Below are 16,860 nucleotides of genomic sequence, written 5' to 3' on the forward strand. Positions count from 1 at the left end.
GGTACCATGCTGTGAGGTGAAAAATTATGGTAGCATTCTCTTTTTATAATAATAGCCTCTCAGATTATGGCAGGGTTCATATTATATCAAGATTTGGATTCTAATAAGGCTCTGATTCTTGCTACCTTTCTGCAAGTTCACCTAGTCTATTTACAAAAAAATATTGGGAATTTACTCTTGACTAGGACATTAGTATAACTGTTAATCTGGGTGGAAAAAAGGATATGTAAGATAAGTAAATTTGCCATCAGTCATGTGTATATGTATATGTATATATATATATATATATATATATATATATATATATATATATATATATATATATATATATATATATATATATATATATATATAGCTCATGTGAAAATGGAATTCTTTGCTTTTTTCTGGGAATACAGTTTCCAGACATACCTCTGTCAACTCCTGTGAATTTCTGGAAGCCATAAATCTGCACCAATGCAAGGAAATATAGCTGTATTTTTCGACTTTAAGAATTGGACATCTTATTTATTTTCATTATGCCCATAATGTTGACGATATTAGTTTTACACTGATTCACCATTATTGATCTTTTTTTTTTTATATATGTTGACATGCCTCAGTCATGTTTTTCTACTAGATGCCTCAAATAAATTGTAAAACTACACAACAGTTTACCAAAAGGTTGTTTTTAGAGTTGCTGTGTTGTGTATATTTTCTTTTGAAATTTAAAAATCGCCAATTTTTCTGTCAGACTCCTCTATGTATTTGCATGGAATCTGAGCATTATAAATAACCTTGAGTTGGTTAATTTTGCAAAAGTGTACATATTTTTGTTTTAGAAGCACTGTTAGTAATGCAATCGTAACTCTTAGCACTTCCTTTGAACACTCCTCCTAATAGTAATTATTTTGTATTAATGAACCACATACATAAGCGCCAAATTTCTTATACTTTTGTTTGTAAACATATTTTATTTAATTTTAATGTGTGTGTGCCATGCTGCTGAACAATCACTGTATAATTGCTACAAATTACATCAGTATATATATATATATATATACCAATGTGTAGTTTTACGTAGTAGCGATAACTTTGTTAATGTCAGAGGCTGTTAACTTTCAATAATCCCATCCCAATAGTTTGAAATTCCACCCCTTCAACCCTTCCCTGATTCTCAGTGGTGTCTTGTGTTTTTCGCTGGATGAGTAGAAAGAGGCAGGGGAGCATGGCCATAAAGGACTCCTGGGTCGTCTTCCGGGTCACCCAGCACCCGTTGCCTGCCCAGGCCTATATCTATTGTTCCAGTTGGGATGGTGGCTCCATGTCTCATTTCTACTCGAGCCTCCGTTACTATGGGGAAGGGACTCTTACTGTGTGCGGGTGCTATTTTCTTTATTCAACCAAGCTCTCCTAAGCTTGGACTGAGTCCAATATTCCCCTACTCCATCTAGCCTCCTGTAGAAGCATCCCCCTCCGCCTCCCACACTCTGCCCAGAGAAGGTCTGTCCTCCACCTGCTAATTTGTGGGCCAGCAGGTGCCTTCCACTTCATGGTAACACGCCGCTTGGCTAGTATTTGGGCCAGATCTATAAAAAAAAAATTTTGTAGGACGGGGATAAAAACCCAGGATACAAGTCGCTGCTGTTGTGTCGTTGTTTTGGTCTGTAAAATCTTTAATGGAATGTAGTACTCCTACCCAATAACCAGTTAGGATGGGGCAATCCCATACCATGTGTAGCATCTCCACTGCCTCTTGGTAGCATCTAGGGCAAGACTGAGCTGTGTTAGGGAAGTAAGTGTGAGTGTGTTTGGGGTGAAGTGTATAGTTGTGGATTAGTTTAAATCACACGATGCAGGATACTTTCAGGCCCGCTACTAGAATTGTGACCCAATACTCATTGGAAATTGTGGTGCCCATATGGTCTTCCCATTTCTCTTTGAGGTGTGCCAGGCAGCTGTTGATGATCATGTACCACCCTTCTTTGACTTTTCTTGAAGGACCTGGAAGGGTATTCCCATTCTCACCCATAACAGTGTTCCCCTTGCAGAGGCTGAATATGTTGCGTATGTAATGGGATCTCTCCACCTTTTACTTGCAATAAGGATTTATGAACCCCTTTCTGTTTCAGGTGGGCCTGGACTTTATATTTTTTTCTCATATTATTAGGACCCTAGATGTTCCTGGTTACGACTTTCGTAGGCATAGGGTGCATTAGCCATTCGTGGAAGTACTCCCATCGGTGCACTCCCGATTCCAACTCCCTGGGTTCCTGTTCTCTTGACTCCCTCAGCACTTTCTGACATGTAAAGTAGCGACAGCTACTATCGACAAAACTAGAAAGTATCTTCTCACCCCGATCCAGACATTGTGAAATTGCCTCAGTGGCATGTAGTAGTACCCACCTACACAAGGGGTGGTATTTGCCAAGGCAAGTTGAGCATTTACCTGACTGTGGCAACAGTTGTAATTCAGTCGTCCGATTGATTCTATGTAGTTCTCAGTAGGACTGCAAACAACGCACTGGGTGCTAGTGTGGTGTGGTCTTCTCCCCTCCCCCTTGCATAAGTGTTCATTGTTTGGCAGGTCTTATGTTTGGCAGGATTCAGCTTAAATCATCTGCCAGTCAAGAGGTAACGTGTGGCAAGCCAGCACTTATGGTTGATTCTAAAGTTGAATCAGTCTCCTGACTGGAGCCAATATCCACCGGTGTGGGCCTCCACAGCGGTGGTGTTTTATCAGAGATAGTGAGTTTCACTGTCGTCTCCACTGCATTCTGGCGATCGTGGTGGGTCTTGACCTCGGATGGGAAGCCAGCTGATGTGGGCGTGAGATAGCCTGGGGCAACCTTGTCGCATCTCCACATGGTGTCACCCCCCATCCAGTCCCATAGCTCCCATTGGTCGGTGAAGAATTTTGTTTCCTGGTCTGTAGTCACCTGAAGTTTGGCAGGGTAGAATATAGTATATTGAAGCCCATTGTGCTGAGTTGTTTCTTGTCCTCCACAAATGACACTCTTGTCTTTTTATTGCAAGTGTAAAGTCTGGGAGCGTCACTTTACTGTTGTCAGTGTATAGGTCCTCAAGCTGCCATACCCGATGGCAGGCGTGCCAGAACTCTATGGGCGCATTCCAGGGCGAAGAATGGTGGGAGGCCCTGGAGGACCAACATGCTTTTTATCCAGTGCTCTATTCTAGGAAGGCCACAATGTCATTGCCCTCTGTTTTTTTTGGCAGTCCCACAATTTGTATACTGTTTCTTTGGGCCCTGCCTTCTGCATATTCCGCCTTGTGCTGTAAGTCCATCCATTGCGCTGACCATCAGCGTTTTCAATTTCACAGTCTCAGGCACCAGCTCTCCCAGCGACTGTTTGTTCCTTGCGATTCAGTCTGTGACCTTACATTGGTCACCCCTGAGAAGGCTGATAGCTGCCACAGTGGTATCCATCTTGAGCTCCAGGTCTTCCCCGGTATCTTTGATGACTTGCCGGATAAAGTCAAATTTGTCAGCGGGAGCGCACTCTCCCTGTGCCTTACTGCCCTCCTCTGCCCCGTTGTCCTCTCCATCTGCTTCGGGCAAGGCCCGAGCGCCACCTCCCTCCAGCCCATGGCTCTCAACGGTAATAGTCTGAAGTAGCCCGCAGCCTGCCCAAGAAAACAAGCTTGATGTGTGGGGCCATGTCAGCCGCAGGTTTTTCGTGACCTTATTAGCCATTAGGTGGTGTCCTGGAGCATGAGGATTATTGTGTTATGTACCAGATGGCCGTTGTTTCTCCCCCGTCCCCAGTAGGGTGATTGTCTGGATCACCCCTGCGACTACATAGAGCCCCTCTTCAGTGCGGTATGGGCAACTGGCAGCCCCCAGTCCTCCCTTGTAGTCTCGACCCAGAGCACCTGTCTATTCACCCAGGTGGTTCTCGGCCATCTATCGTGGGCCGCAAAAACCGCTTACTAGCCCTCTGGCCACAGCTATGCTCCATTCTGGGCTCCCCAGCAACCCTTTCCGCAGCGACAATGCCTGCCCTGTAGTCAGTACCTTGGCGGGTGTCTTGCTAGCTGGCCGCAGGTCTGCAGGCCCCTCCTTTGGCCAGTTGGGGCTCGCAGTAGCAAGCACTGCCAGCTACACCATCTGCCATGCTTCCATCCCTCCATGCAGGGGCTGTCGTGTCACAGGTTTCCGGGCCTCTCTGCAAAGTCACACTAGTCTTCAATGGTGCTGCAACACTTTCCACTTTTCAGCAGGCGACCCCCGGGAGCAGTGGACCTCCATGGGCGAGCTTGAGATGTGCCTCTTGCTGCAGGTGATGTTTCTAGACTCTGCGCCAGCCAACGTTAGAAGTTATGCGGGGAGCAGGCTCTCTTTCTACCAACGCAAGGGTCGTTATTTTGGATCACCATCAGGCGTGGGCAGAGTTCGCAAAGTTTTGTTACGCTGAACTCCACGAGGTGACAAAAAAAACTCTGCTGAGTTCCGCAAGTGATGGAGTGCAGTGCGAACTGATCTTCCTTCCACTCGAGTAGAAATTCTACCTGAGTGGCAGCTCATGCTCGCCAACTTAACATTGGGGAGCGTGAGCCGGGATAAAACTCCGCTGCACTACGTGGAGCGGAGTTTACCACCCAGGCCTAATCACCATGCTGTTTTCCTCGCTGCGGGTTTGATCATCTCCGGACGATTTATCCAGGGCCCCCCTCCGCTCCAGGTGTAACGCACCAGTGCCACCTACCCCTCAGTAGGCCTGGCTTGCGGGGAGCGTGGTAGTGCTCATAATTGGGTCACGATGGGGCCAGATGGCTGGGCCCCCTCCCCGGGACCTCAGCAAGTCAGCTATCTACTCCATCGGCATCAGGCCACGTCCCGAACAGCTTATACATATGGATTTTAAGCTTACTTACAGACAAACCTCCTTCTCGGATCCAAAATGTTGTACTGTAAATTAGCAGTTAAAGAGTTTGAGCTGCAGGGTGTTTGAACTAATTATCTAATAGGCGGACATGGTATCCAAGAACTGTCATGTGCTCAGTCTCATGTGACTGTTTACCTCTTGACCCTCTGAGCAGTGGAACACCCACAGAATTGAGAAAAACCAGTCCGTCTTTCTTTCCATGTCTAGTCGCTTGAACTTCCCCTGTTGGATCAAATGAAGCTGCAGGCTTCACTGGTGGTGCCCTGCAGCCTTACTCTCCCTGGACCCCAAAGTCTTTGGTTTCCTGAAACCTGTTCAGTAGGTCATGGGGGTAATGCCACTGGATTGCTAGTCCGCTTCATTTATGGTCCAAACTGTGGCGGTACCTGATTGTCTTCGACCCTCCAGTTTTTGTTCTTGATTAATGAAAAGATTATTGGTAAATGCTTTTGCTTTGTTTCGTGTTGTACCAGTCCAAGAATTTCAACTCGTAGCACAATATGCATGGTCCTAGCTGTCCCTATTAATCATAACTAGACCTAGAAATCCGCTATATAAAACCGAAGTTCTATTCCCTTATTCCAGAGCATCAGGGGGGCACTGAGAGGTAGGAACTGGTACAGGCAGTAGACCGCTAGATACAAGTACATGCTTTTTTAACTGCAGCAAGTTTATTATAAGCAATTGGAGCTGGAATTACCTTGGCTGCTGACATTAGACTTGCCCTCTAAATGATCCTTGCTAAAGGGTTTTAAGTGTAGTCATTCAAATTTAAGGGCCTTAAAAGTGTTCTGTATTGTTATTTTTTGTCACTACTTCCGTAAGAGTTTCTGGTCTATCTTTCTTTATTGGTTTTTATACATATCAAATAGCGACAGTTAGTCTACATCAGCCACGGATATCATGCAACAAAATAGCTAGATTGGCTAACAGTTTTCGCCATGAGAAGGCATCTCCAAATGAAACAGTACAGTTTTACATTCCAATACTGTTGATCAGATCTCCCAAAAGAATATCCATTTTACGGAGTAACCCCCTACCAACCCCAAACAAAAACCTTTAAACGGAGGTACTAGTGTGATGTTGTCTATGGCATGCGAAATGGGATGAGATGAGGGAGACATGAGAGGCTCAAGGGTGGGGCATGGAACGCCTGGGAGGATTGGTGCACGTCCGCAATACTAGAATTGAAAAAGGTGAAATGCCGTTGTGCATGTAGGGTGTGCACATAATGGGAGGCCTCTTGAATGATGGTCCACTGAGGAGCCCCAAATGTATTTAAAGTTTTTGTAGTTGTCTAAGAGAATGTCAGCCATGCTGTCCATAGTTACGACCTACCAGAGTCGGCTGTGCCACTGACACAATGATGGTGTCTTGTTCCTCTTCCATGCGGTTGCCAGAGCAAGCTTAACAGCTCCTAGGCACAGCCACAATATCGCTCAATCACCAGATGTTTGATGCTTAATAGAGTCATCATGCAATCAAAGTAGGGTGAATCCAGGATTTGGTACCCTAGGATGTCTTTATTTTGGGCCAATATTTCAGTCCAGAATGGGTGAATGATTGAGAAATCCCACCATATGTGGTGAAAATGCCCCAGCTGAGATCAGATGTGGCCGGGAATCTTTTTTTTTTTTCCCCAGCTTGGTAGGGTAGAGGTACCAGTCAAAAAGTATTTTGTAGTGCCCCTCTCGCATACCTATTGAAAGGTTACGTTTAAGAATGTCTCTCCAGAGTTTGTGCACTTCACATCTGGAATTGTCTCCCCGAGACTTAGTTCCCAAAAGACAATGGGACTGGGCTGCAGGGGCATAGTTCTGGTAAGCAAAAAGGAATAAATAAAGGAGATACTCTCTCAATCTATCTTCCTGACTACCAAATTGTTCAATGGGGGAAAGATCTCTAGTGGCTTCTCTTTCAGTCTACCTTCCTGACTACCAAATTGTTCAATGGGGGAAAGATCTCTAGTGGCTGCTACTCTAACATCCTGGTCAGGTATCCAATGTTTCAGCTGTCTGTAAAGATAGGGTTCCGTATCTGGAAGGTTAAAATCTTGCTGCCAATTTTCAAAGGTGAGGATGTCCCAGCCGTGAAAGAGGTGAGAAACGGTAAGGCATCCTCACATTAGTGAAATCGGCCTGGCTGAAGTATGGGTGTTAATGCTAGGTTGTGATGGGGAGGGAAAAGTGGTCCCCTTGGTAGATCCATTTACCTGATCCCAAACTTTGAGTCGTTTTTGATGGGGTACTCGGGTAAGCAGCACTGGGAGGAGGGGTTGGTTGCTATCTATCTTCAGCCTCCACAGTACATCCCACATATATCTACTTACCACAGCTCTATCCATGTTTAACCAATGTTTATCGGATTCATGCTGTGACCACTTGGAAATAGTCCTCAGCTGTGCCTCTTTATAATATAGGGGAAAATCAGGTAGAGCATGGCTATCATAATCTGTCTCAACATTTTGTGTGGCATGCGGGCTCTGCCGTTTGGTCAGATGAAGCGGCTTATTAGCAAACGAGGGGTGGGCAGAAAGTTGTGCTCTATCTTGATGGGTAGCCCCTGAAAGAGGTATAGCAGTTTAGGTTAGACAGTCATTTTGATTGCATGGATACATCCGAGCCACAAGATATACAAGGGAGTCCATCTTTCTAAGTCTGTTTTTAGTTTGTGGAAGTGTGGAGGGTACTATGCCCAGTAAAGGTCTGATATTCCAGGGTTGATTTTATTGCCCAAGTAGGTGATATATTTTTTAGCCCATTGGAAAGGGGCTGAATCCACTAAGGCTTCCGTGTCATGAGTAGAAAGAGTTGAGCAGAAAATGTGATGCAGAATCCTGTCACCTCTCCATATAGTGTAAGTTCAGTTTGTAAAGCTGCCAATGAAGTCTGAGGGGAAGAGAACAACACATCATCATCAGCGAATAAATAGATTTTCTGTTCTGTTGAACTGAAAAAATGACCTTGAATGGAGGGAATCGTGCGGATTTTGGCTGCCAGGTGTTCTGTATTAAGAGCAAATGACAGTGGGCAGAGGGGACACACATCTCACCCCTCTACCCAATCGAAAGAGATCAGAGCCCACTCCATTGACCAATACTCAGGATTGTAGCATGGCCTAGATGACTTGTATTATGCCTATAAATTGGTCACCAAACAGTCGTAAAGTATGAAAGAGGAAGGAAAAGTCCACCCGGTCGAAGGCTTTCTCAGTATCAAGTGCCAATAAAACTGCAGGTACGTTGTTTTTAGTTTTTCGACCATGTGGATCACCCTCTGCAATTATCATGTGTTCATCTGCCATTGATAAAGCCAGTCTGGTCATGATGGATCAGGTCAAGCATAATATGATTTTATCTGGTAGCCAGGATCTTCGAATATATTTTGCCATCTAGGTTGAGCAATGTGATGGGTCTGTATGAGCCACATGAGTGTGGGCCCTTCCTGGTTTCGGGATAACCAATATTGATGCTTCACTCATGGAGGTGGTAACCGCGCTAGTCTCAGCCTTTTAATTGAACAAAGCCGTCAGGTGAGGTACCAGGTTAGAGATACATTTTTGAGAATTGTGCTTTGAACCCATTCGGCCCAGCCAATTTATGTAATTTCGGAGCATTGATCGCAGCCTGGATCTCATCTTGTTAATTTCCTCCCAGAACCTCGTTTTGGGCCTATATCACCGGGGGGAGAGGGGGGGGGGTGTGTCCCACTCCATCTTGGTAGTCCAATTGGGCTCTTTCGTTTACTTGGTCAGCAGTATAGAGTCGTTCATAGAATTTGCCAAATGTTTCAGCCTTCTTATCTTCTGAAACGGACAGTGTACCAGACTGCCAATAAAGTCCAGTCAAGAATAACTTTATTCGATATCAAGACAGCAAAAGTTTGACAAACCATTACTACAAATTAGAATTTTTAAAAGATTCATTTTAAAAAGAGTTGAAAAAAAATTGCATATAAAAGGCACATCATTGCCCATGAAATTTCATATTCGTTAAAAATTAGACCATAAAGGCCTATCACCCTCCCTCTCTGCCGATCAATGCTCCTTACGTATCCTTTCTCTGGTTTGGCTCTAAGTTGTTGTTCCAAATGTGACCCCACTTTGCTGCCCTGTTTGTAGGTTGTGTGTTTAAGACGTAAGAATGAACTGCTCTATTGATATGTGTATCTGGGCTGTAACTTTCTTTATTGGACCAGAGTCCAGTTGTCTTTATGGGCTTGTTCAGCTCCTTGAAGTTCTGCCTCCAGTGCAAGTCTCATTGTGATCTCTGTTTGTTCAGGGTAGATAAAAGTTCTGTACATTTCCCTCTTAATGCTGCTGTAAGAGTATCCCAATTGTTTGAGAAATTACTGTTTTGCGGGTCATTTAATTGGAAGTATTCTTTAATGGTTTTGCAAAGTTTGTTGCAAAAGAGTGTTGCAAAAGAGTCATTCTCCAGTAAGGACCCATGGAAAACCCAGCGCCGATATTTTGGTGTCTGGGTGAACCAGTCTTGAGTCAGCACTACTACAGCAGGAGCGTGGTCAGAGAGGGTGATGTGATGAAACCAGGATTCTGCTAGCATATGAGTTAGGGATTGACTAACAAAAAGATTATCTGATCTGTGGTGTGAGTGTGAGCAGAACGTGTTATTTTGGGTCATTGGGTGGCAGGTTTCCCAAGTGTCTATTAAGCCTGTTGAGTGGGCGGCCTGTTTCAAGGCCTTAGGGAAACTCCCTGTGGCGGATGTTTGGGGTGAGTACCATCTATCCCCGAGTCCCAGGTTAGATTGAAATTGCCCATCAGGAATATATCCCCCTCTGCAGAGCTCCCCATTAAGGATAGAAGTGCGTGTATAAATGGAGCTTGATTATTGTTAGGGGCATTAACCTGAGCAAAAGTACACTTTTAGCCAGCAAATCATCCTTTCACTATTACAATTCTCCCATGCTTATCAGTTTTGCATCCGTCAGGCTGGAATTGTAAGGATCAGTGGAAGAAGAGGGCCACACTGCTGTGCTTGGTAGAAGCTGAGGATTTGTTCATTATGTGGTAAGCTTAATGTCGTAATCTATGATCCTCACCCCACCTGATATGTATCTCCTGCAGTGCCAAAACGTTGTGTTGCTGGTCAAGCAAATATTTCCAGAGTTTGTGTTGTTTGGCCAGCAAGTTAAGCTCTTTAATGTTCCATGTGAGTGTGGTGATTACTATGATAGCTTAGCAGCAATGAGCAGCAGAGCTGTTCCACACGTGTCCCCCAACTCGATTCCCCCCCCCCCCCATCTACCTCACCTCTCGTATCAGATTGTATCATGAATTAGTCTGCTTCACCTGCCTCTCCCATGCTGCCATTAAGTGCAGCCTTTCATATACTGTGAGTAAAAACAACTTAAACCACATAACAGTAACAAATGGGACACTCAGTCCCCAACAAATGAAGGGTTTGTCAGGGAAATACATTTATTCAGGCATGTTGGTCAAAAACCGTTAGTGCATTTCAAAAGAAGCATATTGTTATCAAGGTACACTGTCATTACATAGTAAGGAACCTAGCAGACAAGAGCCTACCATCTTGCAGTCCATATATTGTCACCAGGCCAGCAGTCATAACCTGGAAGGGAAAGGAAGACTTACATACTCACCTTCCTTAATGGATTAGCTGGTGGCCACATGTCCTGGCTTGCTGGCTGTAAGTATTAGTTTACATGTTAAAAAATAAAGTTATTGCCACCAGTTTAACATTTTCTCTGGTTTCTCTGGCGTAGCTGTGAAAGCCATTGTCCCTTTTCTGTGCTGCCAACAAAATGTCCACTCTGGCCTTTCAGACCTCCTTCGGGGTGCTGAGTCTATGGGGTCGAGACTCCTAGCAAAGCTACTTACAAAAGTTCTATGAAATGGTGCATTTTGTTCTGGTAATGAAACGCAAGTACAAATGGATATGTTCAGCGATATTTGATGTGATGGTTATGGATTTTATCTGTAACTGGGCAAAACTGATGCAGATGGGCCTACGTCGCAGGGGCGATGTCTTGAAAAAGGAAACATGTGTCGCCTTGGAATGAGATTTCTTCTGTCTTCCGTGCAGCCTATAACATTGAGTTTTTTTTATCTCAAAGGAGTGTAGTTTCGCGAGAACATCACAAGATGCAGATGTCCACTAAGTCCACATCTTGTTAGGAGGTGAGTTTAATATTAATGTCAGATTTGAGAGTTTCTAGTGAGGAGGTTAAATCTGCCCTCAGTTTTTCTCTGAGCTCTCTTTTAAAGTCTTCACATCTAGGGATTAAATCCAAGGCCAATTTCAGGTCTGCAAATACTAAGTATAAGTGTCCCATCTCTTTTACCACTGTCTTCCAATAAAGAGTACAAAACCTGAGTTTTTGATCCATTTTGCTTAGATTCTATCGGAAATCTGCTCGGTAATCTGAGAGTATGTTATTTACTAGTATCCATTTGGAATCTTTCCTAGGACCTGACAGCTTAACAGTTTTTGTAGCCCATCAATCAGACTGATCGGCCTATAGTTTTGAGCGTCATCCCTGTTATCTTTTTAGGTCGAGCCTGAGCAGCGCAAGTGCTGCTTTGTAAGGCAAGTTGTATTGAGGTATGGCATAGAAGCACAACCCATTTCCCTCCTATTTTTTATATTTGCTCCTGTTACTGTCCTTACGAAATCGTAGTTTTTCATTTGTGAATAGGCTTGGTTCCTCCTTGGTACTGCCTTGTCTGCATTTGTAACCTCCCATAACGACTGGACTTTTTACTTGTGGTGTTACACGATCTGCTTTAATTAGTCGGTGAGCACTATTTTCTTTAATGATCTTCTCCTATTCCACCCACCACATCGCAGCACGCCACGTGCTTGGATATTATTAGTAATGTCTTTATTTAAATTAGGACGCAGTCCCCTTTAACTATAGCGGGCGTGCCTATTTAATTCATTTACAGGGCAGTTCGCTTTCACTTTAGCAAGCACAATTATTTATTTAGCGGTCACGCTACAGAAGTTTTCTTAATTACATTTTTTTTCTCCACTTTCGGTGAAAGTGCCCCATACATGCTTTCACTTTAATGTTGGGCGCGCTCCTTTGTGTAGACGCTGCTCACTGTAACCTTAATATGGCGAGCTGCGTCTAAAGAAAGGGGTGCAGCCACCATTAAAGTGGTCTCGCATTTGCGAGGGATGGTGCTATTGGCCTTAGAAATAACAATGCCTTTTACATATGTGTTGCTTTTTAAAACAAATAAATAAAAGGCATTGTCATTTACAATGCGAATAGCTTAAACTGTCACAAATTCTAGACCTATTGCACTGAAAATTCTTGTTTATATATAGGCTCAATCTCTGCTGACTGCCATGTCTTCGGTACGAGGCACCTCTCAAAACAGAATTAGACAGTAAATTAAGTTATGGGCCCCAGACATGGAACTCTACCGCGAATAGATCACCCGGGATGCCATTAGGACCTGGGGTTTTTTCCAGGGCATCTATGTCCTCAAGTGTCTGGCCAAGAGAAAATTCAAGAACAATTTTTGCTGTTCCCTAAAAATAGGTTGGCCCAGATTGGAAACATCAATTGGGCGTGTTTCCTTATCGGATTAAAGTTTTTCAAAATGATTGACCCATGTTTTTGACTGCATGAAATAACGTGGGTTTTGGCTGATTTGCTTTCATTAGTTACGATGTTCGACAAGGATTTTGTGTCTCTAGCTCTTGCTGCCGTGACAAGGTTGTCCCACACATTAGGCTTCCAGGTTCATCTTTCTTTTTTGTTGTTGTTGCTTATCCTCCCTTCTAGCTTTTATTATTAGGTCTCTTTTTTAGGTCTCGCCTTTACCATTCCGCAGGAATGGGAAATGGGGAGAATTCAAGTCGGCAAAATCATCTTCAAACCAAGGGCTTTCAGCACCGCGGTTTTCTTGCAGTTCACGTGAATCACGTGAGCAAACATGCACGAGCATTCATGGCCAGGGCTTCTCCTTCCCTAGCAGCACTCCTCCCACACCAGCAACTCCCCCCTCCCACACCGGCACCTCCCCTCTCTCTCTCCCCGCAAACACAGCCTTGCCGTAGCAGCACTCCTCCCACACAAGCAACTCCCCCCTCCCACACCAGCACCTCCCCTCTCTCTCCCCGCAAACACAGCCTTGCCGTAGCAGCACTCCTCCCACAACAGCAACTCCCCCCTCCCACACCAGCACCTCCCCTCTCTCTCCCCGCAAACACAGCCTTGCCGTAGCAGCACTCCTCCCACACCAGCAACTCCCCCCTCCCACACCAGCACCTCCCCTCTCTCCCTCCCCAAAACACAGCCTTGCCCTAGCAGCACTCCTCCCACACCAGCACCTCCCCCTCCACACCAGCCCCTCCCCTCTATCTCCCCGCAAACACAGCCTTGCACGTACACCTATTAACTGCATCCGTTTCCTTAGCAGCATTCGTGACCTTCCAAACTGCCTGCAGCAGTCACTGTTCTTTCCCTTCATTTGTTCATTGTGGTACTGTTCTCATGTACTCGCCTGTCAGAGTATTTCTAACTCTCCCTTCTTTTCTTCCTACATCTAACACCAGCACCTCCCCCCTTCCACACCAGCACCTCCCCTCTCTCTCCCCGAAACACAGCCTTGCCCTAGCAGCACTCCTCCCATGCAACGCCACTCACCCACGCAACGCCACTCACCCACGCAACGCCACTCACCCACGCAACGCCACTCACCCACGCAACGCCACTCACCCACGCAACGCCACTCACCCACGCAACGCCACTCACGCATGCAACGCCACTCACGCATGCAACACACTAAATCAATGTCACCACTCACACATGCAACGCCACTCACACATGCAACGCCACTCACACATGCAACGCCACTCACACATGCAACGCCACTCACACATGCAACGCCACTCACACATGCAACGCCACTCACACATGCAACGCCACTCACACATGCAACGCCACTCCCTCAAAGCAACGCCACTCGCCCACGCAACGCCACTCGCCCACGCAACGCCGCTCGCCCACGCAACGCCACTCGCCCACGCCACGCCACTCACCCACGCAACGCCACTCGCCCACGCAACGCCACTCGCCCACGCAACGCCACTCGCCCACGCAACGCCACTCGCCCACGCAACGCCACTCGCCCACGCAACGCCACTCGCCCACGCAACGCCACTCACGCATGCAACGCCACTCACACATGCAACGCCACTCACACATGCAACGCCACTCACACATGCAACGCCACTCGCCCACGCAACGCCACACGCAACGCCACTCGCCCACGCAACGCCACTCGCCCACGCAACGCCACTCGCCCACGCAACGCCACTCGCCCACGCAACGCCACTCGCCACTCGCCCACGCAACGCCACTCGCCCACGCAACGCCACTCACGCATGCAACGCCACTCACACATGCAACGCCACTCACACATGCAACGCCACTCACACATGCAACGCCACTCGCCCACGCAACGCCACACGCAACGCCACTCGCCCACGCAACGCCACTCGCCCACGCAACGCCACTCGCCCACGCAACGCCACTCGCCCACGCAACGCCACTCGCCCACGCAACGCCACTCGCCCACGCAACGCCACTCGCCCACGCAACGCCACTCACGCATGCAACGCCACTCACGCATGCAACGCCACTCACGCATGCAACACACTAAATCAATGTCACCACTCACACATGCAACGCCACTCACACATGCAACGCCACTCACACATGCAACGCCACTCGCCCACGCAACGCCACACGCAACGCCACTCGCCCACGCAACGCCACTCGCCCACGCAACGCCACTCGCCCACGCAACGCCACTCGCCCACGCAACGCCACTCGCCCACGCAACGCCACTCGCCCACGCAACGCCACTCGCCCACGCAACGCCACTCACGCATGCAACGCCACTCACGCATGCAACACACTAAATCAATGTCACCACTCACACATGCAACGCCACTCACACATGCAACGCCACTCACACATGCAACGCCACTCACACATGCAACGCCACTCACACATGCAACGCCACTCTCACATGCAACGCCACTCACACATGCAACGCCACTCACACATGCAACGCCACTCACACATGCAACGCCACTCACACATGCAACGCCACTCACACATGCAACGCCACTCACACATGCAACGCCACTCACACATGCAACGCCACTCGCCCACGCAACGCCACTCGCCCACGCAACGCCACTCGCCCACGCAACGCCACTCGCCCACGCAACGCCACTCGCCCACGCAACGCCACTCGCCCACGCAACGCCACTCGCCCACGCAACGCCACTCACCCACGCAACGCCACTCACGCACGCAACGCCACTCACGCACGCAACGCCACTCACCCACGCAACGCCACTCACGCATGCAACGCCACTCGCGCATGCAACGCCACTCGCGCATGCAACGCCACTCGCGCATGCAACGCCACTCGCGCATGCAACGCCACTCGCGCATGCAACACACTAAATCAATGTCACCACTCACACATGCAACGCCACTCGCACACGCAACGCCACTCGCGCACGCAACGCCACTCGCGCACGCAACGCCACTCGCCCACGCAACGCCACTCGCCCACGCAACGCCACTCGCCCACGCAACGCCACTCGCCCACGCAACGCCACTCGCCCACGCAACGCCACTCGCCCACGCAACGCCACTCGCCCACGCAACGCCACTCGCCCACGCAACGCCACTCGCCCACGCAACGCCACTCACGCATGCAACACACTAAATCAATGTCACCACTCACACATGCAACGCCACTCACACATGCAACGCCACTCACACATGCAACGCCACTCACACATGCAACGCCACTCACACATGCAACGCCACTCGCGCATGCAACGCCACTCGCGCATGCAACACACTAAATCAATGTCACCACTCACACATGCAACGCCACTCACACATGCAACGCCACTCACACATGCAACGCCACTCGCGCATGCAACGCCACTCGCGCATGCAACGCCACTCGCGCATGCAACGCCGCTCGCGCATGCAACGCCGCTCGCGCAGGCAACGCCGCTCACGCAGGCAACGCCGCTCACGCACGCAACGCCGCTCACGCAGGCAACGCCGCTCACACACGCAACGCCGCTCACACACGCAACGCCGCTCACACACGCAACGCCGCTCACACACGCAACGCCGCTCACACACGCAACGCCGCTCACACACGCAACGCCGCTCACACACGCAACGCCGCTCACACACGCAACGCCGCTCACACACGCAACGCCACTCACACACGCAACGCCACTCACACACGCAACGCCACTCACACACGCAACGCCACTCACACACGCAACGCCACTCACACACGCAACGCCACTCACACACGCAACGCCACTCACACACGCAACGCCACTCACACACGCAACGCCACTCACACACGCAACGCCACTCACACACGCAACGCCACTCACACACGCAACGCCACTCACACACGCAACGCCACTCACACACGCAACGCCACTCACACACGCAACGCCACTCACACCCACGCAGTGCCACTTTTACCCACACAGCACCACTGTCAGACACACAGCACCACTGTCAGACACACAACGCCACTGTCAGACACACAACGCCACTCACACCCACGCAAGCCCACTCTCACACACCCAAGCCCACTCTCACACACGCAAGCCCACTCTCACACACGCAAGCCCACTCTCACACACGCAAGCCCACTCTCACACACGCAACGCCGCTCTCACACACGCAACGCCGCTCTCACACACGCAACGCCGCTCTCACACACGCAACGCCGCTCTCACACACGCAACGCCGCTCTCACACACGCAACGCCGCTCTCACACACGCAACGCCGCTCTCACACACGCAACGCCGCTCTCACACACGCAACGCCGCTCTCACACACGCAACGCCGCTCTCACCCACGCAGCGCCGCTCACACCCACGCAGCGCCGCTCACACCCACGCAGCGC

At 48.6% G+C, this 16,860-nt stretch overlaps 1 protein-coding gene across 2 annotated transcripts in view; it reads left to right on the forward strand.

The window, feature by feature from the left end:
- The window catches only part of HIRIP3 (HIRA interacting protein 3), a 135,602-nt gene that overhangs the window by 44,170 nt on the left and 74,572 nt on the right, over positions 1-16,860 (forward strand). The gene's annotated exons all lie outside the window — the stretch shown is intronic.

Source organism: Lissotriton vulgaris, chromosome 7, assembly GCF_964263255.1.
Source record: "Lissotriton vulgaris chromosome 7, aLisVul1.2, whole genome shotgun sequence".
NCBI lineage: Eukaryota > Metazoa > Chordata > Amphibia > Caudata > Salamandridae > Lissotriton > Lissotriton vulgaris.